Raw genomic sequence first — 13,378 nt, 5'->3', positions numbered from 1 at the left:
GTTATTGTGTTATATAAAAAAATAATTTTACCATTTGACGTTTATTTTGGCGGCAATTTTGACATTGTTTTTTTTTAAAGTATAAAGGCGAATGGTGTAATGTATTCAGCTTTGATAGCACATTTAAAACCTTTTTTAAACCAGTATTTTTTATAAGTATATTTTATGCCATTAAGGAGGTTCGTGCTTTGGTTAAAATTATCAGGGGGGTAAATGACTACTTGTTATCATTTTGACGTATGAAAATTGGTGTTTAAGCTTTTGATAACACAAAATTGTTATTATTTTTTTAAATCAAATTTAAGAGCGATTATGTCGTCCTGGTTAGGAGACTTAGATTAATTATTACATATACATAACTTCAGTTCTCTTATCCACTAACTTATACAAACATTCGGGCCAAGTCTGACTGCAGGGTCAGTCAGAATACTATTTACATCTTCCTAACCCATTAATAAAAGAACATCTGTCTCTGATGTCCTTGTTCCGGGCACATTCCAACAATATGTGGTAGAAGTCATCAACAAAATTACAGACGGAGCAATTCGGAGATGTAATTTTCCGCATTAGAAATGAGAATTTATCGCATGGAATGTGTCCGGAAGGAAGCCTCAGTGTCACAGTTTCTGTTCTACTCAAACATGATTTTTCAATACACGGGGGTCGTGCAGGATGTGGTTGGATCGTGCGATACCATATACATTTCTCCTTAGCTTTATCTTTGGTTAAAATATTCTTTAAATAGGTACATATAGGTGAAAAAAAATATATTTCTTTTTTGGGTAAGTGGGGATGGCAGCTTATGTGTAAAGGGCGTCACACACGGCGAAGATACTATAATATTTTATCTTAACATACAATATCGCTCGGTATACATTTTGTATGAACTATCACACATGGTTAAGATAATATATATTTTCATATTACAGTATCTTTACCATATCGAGCGATATGGAAATATTATATTATGATACGAGATATGTATTAACATGGTAAAATATTATCTTAATATGCGAAATGTTCTAACATGGTATCTTAAGACACAAAATATATCGCAATATCCTTACACAGAGTGTGCCCAGAATGCGGGGTGCGGGGTGTGTTTGTGTCGCTTTTTCGTATTTTGTTTCTTGATATCGTCATTAATCAAATTATGAATAGTAATAAAAATCTCCTTTGATTTCTTAAAACATATTTGAAACATTTTTGACGATAGTTCTTCGTAGAGTTTGTACTCACCGCGGTCTTTCTTATACTTAATATGATTTTCTACCCAAATCGTTCGGCACTTAGAACGTGCGGCAGAAATTTTTAAGTCATATTCGAAATCAGAATTATCATTCGATGAGCTATCTAATAAATTGAATAGTACGGCCGTATTATATTATTAGATCACCATGTATATATATGCAGTGAAGAAAGGTACGTGTCGACTCCTCCCCTAGTGACGAAAGAATGATTCGAGCGAATATATTATCGTAACTTAACCGTGTGTGATACATTAAGATAGTATAATATTTTATATCTAGGTATCTTAAGATAAAATATTATAGTATCTTCACCGTGTGTGACGCCCTTAAGACTTGATCGTTGTTTTGAGGTAAATTAAATCAGTTAAAAATTTATTAATCTCACAGTTTCAATTACCGCTCGAAATAGATATTTCTATTTGTACGAATATTTGTTTCTGGTTGTCTGTCCTAGTGGGTCTCCCCACCGTGACTCGGAGAGCATGTCTGTTGGTCTCGGTTGTTATCATAAACACCCGAAAGCGATCGTTGCTCATAGTAGGGATTTTATCCGCCAACCCGCAGTGGAGCACCGTGATGGATTAAGCCCCGACACTTCCTTCATGGAGAAAGCGGCCTATTGCCAAGTTGGATGTTACAGGCTTATTTTGACTGGAACAACTTGACTTTAACAAGGCGTCGAACCCCTTAAATATAAAATTATGGCAGCTGATTACCGTTTCAGTGATATTTTATATGTAATAGTACAAAACAATATAAATAAATATAATAATAATTATTTATGTGTTTAAATGTGCTGTGAGATTTTTTTCTTTTTTTTAAAGTACAGATTAATAATAATGTTTGTATTTATCTTATTTTTTTAATGATAAAAAAAAATTGTTGCCATTTTTTATTCCAGATTTTATATGTATATTAAAAAAAATCAGAATGTTTTTTATTCAATAAGTTTATGTATAGTTTTGTTTTATTTTATTTTTTTGCATAATTTTAATTATATTTATAAAAATATTAAAATATGGTTACCATTTATTTCAATATCGCATTTTTGAATCAAAATCGACACGGCGACTTTACTCGGGGAAATTATTTTTTTTTATACATTGCTGTGTCGATTTCGATGAAGCTAATATTATCGTGTAAACGTTTAGGAAAGTGATATTGTATCGAATTTACGTGGCAATTATTAATATGAAGTGTAGTGTAAGTTTTAACTGTCATTTTTTTACGTCACAATCGGTTAATATTCATTTTTATGTATCTAGATGTAGACCTTGCCAAAGTTTTTATTATTTTTGTATGTGCACGAGATGGACTTGTATTAATGTTAACTTTGTGATTGTTACTTTTAACTAAAAATCTCTTTAGTATATGAGTTATAAAAGAAATATATATAATTATACATATGGATTACAAGCGAGAGGTATTCAATTAAATCACATATACTACATACAGTTTCTAAGCATTTCACTAAGGTAGGGTACAGGAGCCTATGGCAGTCCACTGCTGGACATAGGCCTCCCCAAGTTCGCGCCAGATATCCCGGTCTTCCGCAATCCTCATCCAGCCTACACCGGCAATCTTACGTAGATCGTCGGTCCAACGGGCCGGAGGACGTCCCACACTGCGTTTGCCAACAGGAGGATATATCCTGCTCAAAATCTGAAGCAGCCCGACTGGGGCAGTACCTCGACCTTACAGAAGATCACAGCCAAATAGTTCTACTTTCAAACAGTGTCGTGTCCCTGTGGTGTGTAAGCTGACCAGAACTCCTGGGGAGGGTCGGTCCTGGGAGGTTTAATCGTACTTATTGTATACAGAAAAAGATACTGGCTGGTGTGCATCGTTGCTGCGTTTTATTAGTAGTTAATAGCAATTTTTCCACCTCTTTCAGCCTTTTATTTTGCAACGGAAGGTAGCCTCTGTCAACTCCCAAGGCCTACTTCATCTCTGTACGAAATTTCATTAAAATCTGTCGAGTGGTTCAGTCGTAAAATATATTTACGCTAGGGCCAAAAGGGCCATGGCCCGGGGCGGCATTCTGCGAGGGGCAACGCAAGCCAAGCATTGTTTACTGGGATTGTGAAAAAATAATCGATTTCAAGCAAAGGCCCTAAGACAAAAAAAAAAATGTCAGCCGCAACGTTTAAAAATAAATCGATCGATAATTTTATTCATGTTATTATGGGGCGGCAAATCTTAAAATACGCTACAGTGTATATGTTGGTTTAATTTTAACGCCTCTCGCTTATAACTATTTCGTGTAAATTTTTTTTTTATTATTCATGTCAAAATCTGTTTTTTTTTTCTTTTTTTTGTTATTTAAAAGGTCAATTTTTTTTGTTTTGTTAAATTGGTTTTAAAAGTCTGTATTTTCGTGGGCATTATATATATATAGAGAGATAGAGATAGCTATGTATTTGTTATTACGTAAATATAAGGTCTTCGACTCCTATGGGTCCTTCAAATGGGGAGGGGGGATTCTGTAGGTGTAATAGTTCACGTTTCGCGCGAAAAATAAATCCTAGCCCATTTTTAAATTTGACTTTGTCTTAATACTATTTTTTCAATACTATTTTTCTGAGTTCTAAAAAACGTCGATTAAGTGAATTAAAAGAAAAAAGAACCGCATGGAAACGAATTATTTTTGTCATCAGTCAGTCAGTTCAGCCTATTGCTGTCCACTGCTGGACATAGGCCAGACCATAGATATGTTTTTATTGTAAATTATCGCTGTCTTAACGGAATGTATCATGCGGGATGAGTCTATCGAAACTATTTACACAAAATCTCACCACTGAAATAATAAGGAGTCGAACAACTTATGTTTATGTTTTAGTCATCCGTGCATGTAAACTATGTTACAGTTTTTTTTTAATATATATTAATTTATATAGTTTTGATTTATTTTGGTGCTATAATATACTTTGAAGAATTTTCTTTGCATTTTTTCCTTTTCAATAAACGAGTAAATTTTTTATATGGAAATTGTTTCGTGACGCCCATTTAGAGAAAACGCTAGTTCGTCGAAGGAAAAACATTTTTTTTTCTTAGTTTTAAAACTATATTTAGATAGTTTTTAAGATTTTTGAAAAGCGGGATGGTGGATATGTAACGGAGCGCGCGAAAAAAAATTCGATTAAAAAATCTTTATTTCGAATTTTTTTTTCAATTTTATTATAGTTTTTTCGATATCAAAATTATAATGAGAAAAATATGATATTTTTTATCTGTGCGCTCTTTTAGACCAAAGCTGTGAATATTGTAAAAAAAGATTAGGAGATATGCTTAGCGGTACTATAGTTGACACTTTGAAAAAAAAACAATGTGATACGTTCTCACCAAGCATTATAAAAATATGTATTAAAAATATTATTTTTTTTAATTAAAAAAATAAAAACCCTAAGTGGAACTATAATATCGAATATGCAGATTTTTGTGAATATCCCAAAAAAAAAGAAAAAAAAAATTTATCTAAAAAACTTTATTTTTAGTACTTAAACATTTCTTTTGTACTATAACCCGGATTTTTTTGGGATTTTTACAAAAAATTAAAAATGAAATCAACAAATTTTTAGATTTTAAGGAAGAGAGTTAATTGCTAGGTACATTTTCTTTATATATTTTTTACAGCAGTGGCCATTTCAAATAAAATAAGTGGAAAATCGTATTTTGGTTTTATTGTATTTCCTGTTTTAATTTTTTTTGTGAAATATGCGTTTTTTTTTTTAATTTCTTGTATACAAAACCCTGCCCTGACAATAAACATCAAACACAAAAAAAAATTTACGATTCGGTGCAGTCGTTCGAAAGCTATGGTACATACATTTCGATAATTTATTTTTATTTAAAATTTAAAATTAAATTGAAAAGCCATAAATGAGAACACCTTCAACGTAATTGAAGTGATATAAATGCGCTAGATTACCAAAAATTCGTCGAATCTCGATCAAATTTTAGCGGGACCACATGACAAGCATCAGTTTTAGATTAAAAAAAAAAAAAAAAAAAAAAAATAAAACGTCCTATATACTTGTGATATTCCCCGCCCTATAAATATTCACAATATTTGTTAATGTTGGTGTTTAGTCCTTACTGTATAGTTCTTTGCAAATATTTTGAAACAAAAATAAGTTATTAATAAATCGTGTTTCCGTCTTAGTGTAAATAGTTTATTATAATTTAGATAGTAACAGCTGTAGCTTTAGTTTATCATTGAATGCTTGTGTTGTTTTACCCGAGTAGAAATTTTTTCGTGTTCCCTTAGAAGGACCGGATCGGGCATGCTTGATCTGGACCGGATAAGGTATGTAATGCAGAAGATATGTCTGGACCTGATCAGGATGAGATGAGATTTCCTGATAGGGTCCAGATCAGAAAATATCATCTCATCCTGATCAGCCGGTTCGTTTCGGTCCTTTTAAAAAACACGAATGTATATCTAAGATTTTATTTTTGTGTTACCCACATTAGGAATTCTAAACATTTTTTGAATATCATATCAAAAATTGACCGCTCCACGGCGCCACGGTTCGCTTAAACCGAATATAAAAATCATCATATCGAAAATTTCGCTCGAGCGGGTACATCGTTCCATAGCTTAATTGGCTAGAGCGCCGACACGGTCAGTCGGAGACGCGGGTTCGAACCCCGCTGGAGCGGTCAATTTTTGATATGATATTCAAAAAATGTTACGAATGTATATTCTTGAAAAAATTGCTTAATAAAAAAAAGCGAATTGATATTATAAATATGTTACTTAACATTATTTATTTCCGTTTATTTTTGCTAATGTATTATTTATATGTTTTTACTTTAAATATCAATTATTTTTATTTATTTTTATATTATTAATTAACTATTGCTGTTAATTAAATTTTATTTATTAACTTCTAATAATTAACTACTAATTAACTACTTCTTACTACTTACGAGTACGATTGCTCCACTGTGTAGAAATGGACTCCCTGCTAGACTGTTCTGATAACTGTATATATACTAAGTGCACTTAAAAACGTTGGTAGCGCGATTCAGGCTCAGTTCGCGTAATTTCTTTCAGGCTATCCTTATCTGGACCGCACCGGGTCCTGATCCAGTATGCCTTACCATACTAGATTATATTTTACATCACGCTGTCCTTATCTGGACCGGACCGGGTCCTGATCCAGTATGCCTTACCATATTTGATTATATTTTACATCAGGCTATCCTTGTCTGGACCAGACCTAGTCCTGATAAAGCTTGCCGGATCTGGCATGCCTCATTCTATCCTGATCCGGTCCAGATACATAATCTGATCGAGCCTGACCTTTTTTCTAGTCGGGTAGGTTAAAGTGTAACAACGGTAGTTCAAAATTAAATTGAGACGGTTATCTCAACCGCATCGACCAATTTCCTTCGTGTAGTGGTAGTAGTAGTTACATTAGTATAAATAACTCCATCAAAGTTTTGTACTAACTAGTGGTCGCCCTGAGGTCGAAATTCGGCCATAATTAAAAATTTAAATTAAAGAAAACCGAAAAATAATAAAAGTAAAGAACATTTTTTATAAAGTTTGAATAAATACTGGCAATCAACAAAAATATGCGAATGCAAAAGTATAATATGCGTTTGTGTCTAATACATGGTAGTGTGTGTAATGTTTTTATTTATTTATTTAATTTTTATGCATAATTTTACAAAAATTATTAGCATTCTGCACCTACTATCATCATATATCATATATAAACTATCATCATCATCACTTCAGCCTATCGCAGTCCACTGCTGGAAATAGACCTCCCCAAGTTCGCGCCAGACATCCCGGTCTTCCGCAATCCTCATCCAGCCTACACCGGCAATCTTACGTAGATCGTCGGTCCAACGGGTCGGAGGACGTCCCACACTGCGTTTGCCAAGACGCGGTCTCCACTCTAGGACCCGTCTAGTCCAACGCACTGCCACTTCAACTTGCTAATTCTGTGTGCTATGTCGGTTACTTTCGTTCGCTTGCTTAGAAAACTTAGAACTTTTAGTATTGAAATATGAAATTTCATAATGTTTGAATTGAAATTATCAACATGAAACATGTCAGTGACGCGAACACACCAACACTGGTACACCAACAACGCGCACAGTACACGGCTGTGTGCCCGTGCGTCAGTCATGAGCATGTCGGATACGCAAACCCACTACTGTTTGTTTATATTTTGGTGTACAATAAAGAATATATTATTATTATTATTAACCCATAAGATTTTCCCCTACCAAAACGTGCCCGTCGCGGCTGAAGAAGTTTTCACTTCAAAAATAGGGTAGGCTCCCCCCTGGAATGTTTCTGTACCTTTGACCTGTAGGGCTTGTAGGTGACATAAAGGAAAAACAAATTAATTTATTAAATTCAAAATCAATATTCAAGACTTCAATGACCTTTTACTTTATAAACATAATAGAATTTAAATTTTGTAAAATTATTTATTTAAACGTACGACAATACTGGTTAATTTGCATTTGTTTAAATAATATTTTACTAAGCTGATGCGATAAACGTCGTGCTTTGCGAACGGTCAAACGCGTGACGCGTAATGGTACATTTTTATTTGAGATTTGCTGAATTATTTTTTTTGAGTAAAAACCTACAAAGTATTTATTTATTGTTTGTTAATATTTTTTGCATATTAATATATAATAGAAACAATTAATAAAATGCATCAGATGCAATCGGTGGCCTTATCGCTAACACAGCGATCTCTACAAGGCAGCCATTGGGCAGAAGACTAGCACAAAAATGTATGGGAAGCATGGTTGTATCCAGATTTTTTTTAAAGGTGGGATTAAACACATAAATGTAAAAACTCGATACACATCAGCCTGTAATATCCCACTGCTAAAGGTGTGCAACCAAGCGAAGCTACCACCGATTCGGAATATAAATTCTGTGAGAAGTATCGACAAGAATTGACCGCTCCAGCGGGATTCGAACCCGCGTCTTCGAGTGACCGTGTCGGCGCTCTAGCCAATTAAGCTATGGAACGATGTACCCGCCAGAGCGAAATTCTTGATATTCCCACACATTAGGGATTCTAAACATTTTTTGAATATCATATCAAAAATTGGGTATACACAAAAATAAAATCGTACATATTAAGAATAGCATGGTGTCGTCTCCTGTCAAAAGATTTTCATTGTAATATGAAACTTTGAATAGTTACGGGTTTCTGTAAAAGAACTCACTATAGACGGCGCCACGGTTCGCTTAAACCGAAAATAAAAATCATCATATCAAGAATTTCGCTCTGGCGGGTACATCGTTCCATAGCTTAATTGGCTAGAGCGCCGACACGGTCAGTCGGAGACGCGGGTTCGAATCCCGCTGGAGCGGTCAATTTTTGATATGATATTCAAAAAATGTTAAGAATCCCTAATGTGTGGGTAAACACAAAAATAAAATCGTACATATTAAGAATAGCATGGTGTCGTCTCCTGTCAAAAGATTTTCATTGTAATATGAAACTTTGAATAGTTACGGGTCTCTGTAAAAGAACTCACTATAGATGGCGCCACGGTTCGCTTAAACCGAAAATAAAAATCATCATATCAAGAACTTCGCTCTGGCGGGTACATCGTTCCATAGCTTAATTGGCTAGAGCGCCGACACGGTCAGTCGGAGACGCGGGTTCGAATCCCGCTGGAGCGGTCAATTTTTGAAATGATATTCAAAAAATGTTAAGAATCCCTAATGTGTGGGTAAACACAAAAATAAAATCGTACATATCGACAAGAAACTCCGCAGTTACTCTTGAATAGAAAAATACTTTGTTTTGTTATAAATTTAGTCATATCTTGCATGAAATACGCTTCAGCCTATAATACCCCACTGCTGGGCATTGGCCTCTTTCCCCACGTAGGAGAAGGATAATAGCTTAATCCACCACGCTGCTCCAATGTAGGTTGGTGGATATATTCCCTACTATCAGTAGCGATCGCTATTAGGTGTACATGTTAACACCGGGACCAACGGCCTAACGTGCTCTCCGAGGCACGGTGTGAAGATCCACAAGGCCTGCACAAACATCCAGACCACGGAAAATAGCTTTATGGCAATACAATTTCATGTGCGGGGATTGAACCCGTAACCGTCAGCGCAACAGCCACAAACCAGTGTTGTGACCGTTGCGCCAACACGTCGTCGTCATGAAATACAGCACCACTAAATTCACACATCTTTAGCATTACCTGGAATCAAATAATATGCTATAACTATTATTTTTAAAATAAACATTAAGTAAAGTTATTTTCTGGCAATTGTAAAATCGTTTGTGAATTTCGTTATTCATGCGAACATCATACTATAACTTACGAATGAGACGTTTACTTTATGTAGTCTAACTAAGAGCTACAACTTTTTTGGAGTCATATTTAACCAAATCATTTAGTAAAAGTTTCTAAAAAGAAGGAAACTAGCTTTTACCCTTTTGCTGGCTGTGAAATACACAGGCCAAAGACGGGCAGCAGCGTCTTCGGTACGACAAAGCTAGCCCCGCGGTCACTAACCCGCCTGCCCAGCGTGATGACTATGGGCAAAACAGTTCGCGCGTTTTTGGGCGCAAAATTGTGGAGGCCTATGTCCAGTAGTGGACTGCGACAGGGTGAAGTGAAGCTTTTACCCGCGGCTTCTCTCGCATTCTATTTCCTTAAATAAAAAGTATCCTATGTTACTATTAATATCTCCAAGAATATGTATACAAAGTAAAATGATGTTCGGTTAATAGTTTTCGCGTGAAAGCGTAACAAACAAACTTACATTAACATTTATAATATTAGTAGGGATTTATAATGTCATCAAATCATTAAGAATTATAACAAAATGCATGTTTCCTTATTACAAAAATGAGAGAAATTGGTAAACATTTATTCTACACTAGCTATGCCCGTGACTTCGTCCGCGAGGAATTTTACAAAATAGTTATTGTTGATTTCGCAGTTATATATATAAATAAATAAAAAAACTTAAATAAAAGTAGTCTAAGTTACTCCCTATTACATCAGCTATCTGCCAGTGAAGTGATATAGGCTGATCGACTCCTATCTGAATTCCTTCTAATGGGGGGTCGTGTAGGTGTAATATATCAAATTCCACGTGAAAAACATTACTTTGTCTTAATATACGAGTTACTCTGGAAACGTACTTCTGCACAACCATCCAATACTATTTTTCTTAGCTCTAAAAACGTTGATAAAGTGAAATATTAATGCTAACTGCCGCGAACAACTGAACAACCGCATATGGAAATGATTTTTTTTATCTCGCAAAATATTTTTATTGTAAACTAGCTGCAGCCCGCGACGTCGTCTGCGTGAACGCTATACAGCACCAAAAATACCTACGATTATACCTTTTAAAATAACATTCATTTACCCGTTTCTTCTTTACGTTTCATATCTACAGAAAAATCTCATAGATGGCGCTGCTTTAAAATTGTCGTATCTACTTCTATTCATTTAATTATGTTTATCGGCTTAGTTACTTATATTGCGTGATTTTTATAGTGTGAAGCTAGCTTAAATAGCATGGTTATTAACAAACAACAACAACATTCAAATATGCGTCGTTAGATTACACGTTGTTACAGAATGCGTTGAGGAAATAAAGGTTCACTGCTCGTTCCCGGTAGGTGATGATAATATGTAGCCTATATGTTGACCCGACTTTTTAATAATATTCGTGCCAAATTTGGAGTTAATCCATGCGGTAATTTATGTTTATCCCGGATATACATGCAGACAAACAGGCAAACAGACAAAAATTCTAAAAACTATGTTTTTGGCTCAAGTATTATTTTAAAAAAATATTCAATGTACAGTTTTGACTCTCCTACCATTTTATTATATGTATAGATACTAATAATATAAAATAATAGCTGTGCTTGCGCGCTCATGTCGTAAAGGTATCATGCGGAATGAGTTTATCAAAGTACCTGTTACTGGAAATGTATGAAATCTAGGAATTGTATAGAAATCCTAGGAAATTTATATAATGCCGAAGCTATTTAGGAAATGTATAAAATATTGTTTCAAAAACTATTTTAATACATAAATGTGCACAATTCCTAGGAATTGTATATAATTCCAATATCGTATTGGGAAATGTATAAAAATAATGCTTTCAATGATAAAACACGTTGTTAAAATGAGAATAATAATTTTTATTAAATAATAATAATAATAATAATCATTTATTTCAGAAAAAATCCATAATCAAAATTAAATTAAATTAAATTAGGTGTTAGTAACAAATACACTTCAAATAAACTAAAACAAAAAAGAGTTAGTAATAATTATATTATATAAATTAAATTAAATTAAAATTTGTGGTTTCCGGTGAGACTCCCGTACTAAAAATAGTAGTCCGCAGCGGGAGCATGGAGCTGTATCCAGCGATGAATCAATGGGGAGTCCATCGGTCGGCCAACACACTCAGGACGGTGTTCGATGTTCCGCGCACTCGCTTCCACAGTGAGGCGCACTGCTTTCTAATGATCGCGTAGAAGCAATTAGTATGCGCCTCGGCGAACATAGACGACGCACTACAGAAGCGTGGCAGGCCGAACAACATCCTGAACGCGTTATTATATTGGACGCGCAGTGCGCTGTATGCTCGCTGCGTGAAGTCGACCCACAGACCGCAAGAGTAGAAAGATTGACAGTAAACTTTGAAAAGCGTCAGTTTCACTTGTTTGCTACAGCGTGCAAATCTGTGAATCAACATGTTACAGCGAACAGACAGCGCCCTACGCTCTCTTTCAATGTCAACCGTATCTGACAAGTTCTCAGTGACCCAGTGACCCAGATATTTGAATCGGTCAACTCTTTTCAGCTGGGATCCCCCTAGTGTAACACAAGCAACTCTCCTACTCCTCGTATCCTTAACCCGAAAAACCATGAACTCACTTTTAAGCGCGTTATATTTGAGCCCATGAGCCACAGCGTATTCCTCACATAATTTAAGCAACTTAGTCAGGGCACCGATCGACGGGCTCAGCAACACCATATCATCTGCGTAGCTTATGTTATTTATGCACGTCCCGCCTACATGGCACCCTACGTAAGTGCTGCTGAGCCCCTCGATCAGTTTGTTCATATAAAAGTTGAAAATCTTTGGTGAGGTCAACCCCCCTTGCCTCCCTCCACATTCTAGCCCATACTCATCCGACCTCGAGCCAGCCCATTTAACGCAATTCTTTTGGTTGTCATACCAATATTTAAATATTGATATGACATCCGAAGGTAGACTGGTTTCACATCTTAGCTTATCCCACAATAAATTATATGATACTAAATCGAATGCCTTCGACAAGTCCAAAAAACAAGCATAGACTGGAGTTTTTCTAGCCGTGTAGTACTGCACGGTCTGCTTGAGACAGAAAATGGCACTCTCTGTGGACAGACCTGGCTTAAAACCGAACTGTAAGTCATGGATGTTAATGTTTTCGGACAGTTTTCTGTCAAGCAAACCGTCAAGCACTTTGACTATAACCGTAGCCAATGATATAGGCCTATAATTGGACATCTGCCTCCGACATCCCCAGTTCTATTTTTTATAATAGGCACAACAACAGTAAACATCAATTCTTTCGGTAAGTAAGAATGGCTTAAACATAAATTAAATAACATAGTAAGCACTCGAGGCAAGTGCACCCCCGCGTACTTCAGATGCTCGATGCTAAGATCGTCGTGACCGGGAGACTTACCTCCGATCATTCCTTTGATAACCGAGGCGACCTCGAACTCAGTAAATTTGATAGTAAGGTCCCCGTCGCGACACCCAGCATCGAACTCCTGTGACTCCAGAGAGAGGGGACACTCCACCTTAAAGTGCTCACGGAAGGCATTCGCTACATCGGTAGGATTAAACTTACCATCTACACTCACGGGGAGGCTCGACTTTGGATTAAGTTTATTTGTATTTTTCCAAAATTTGTTAAAATTTTTGTCAGCATGATTTTGTGCAATTATATCCAATTTTATTTGTTTCTCGTTATTTTGACAATATTTTAACTTCGTTTTAAATAGCTTTCTCGATTCACGCATCTTATCACAAATAAAACCTTAGTATGGTTTACCATATAGTAACCAAGACTGATACCAAA

Source organism: Melitaea cinxia, chromosome 30 (assembly GCF_905220565.1).
Source record: "Melitaea cinxia chromosome 30, ilMelCinx1.1, whole genome shotgun sequence".
NCBI classification, from domain to species: domain Eukaryota; kingdom Metazoa; phylum Arthropoda; class Insecta; order Lepidoptera; family Nymphalidae; genus Melitaea; species Melitaea cinxia.
Note: the sequence above shows the minus strand (reverse complement) of the source record.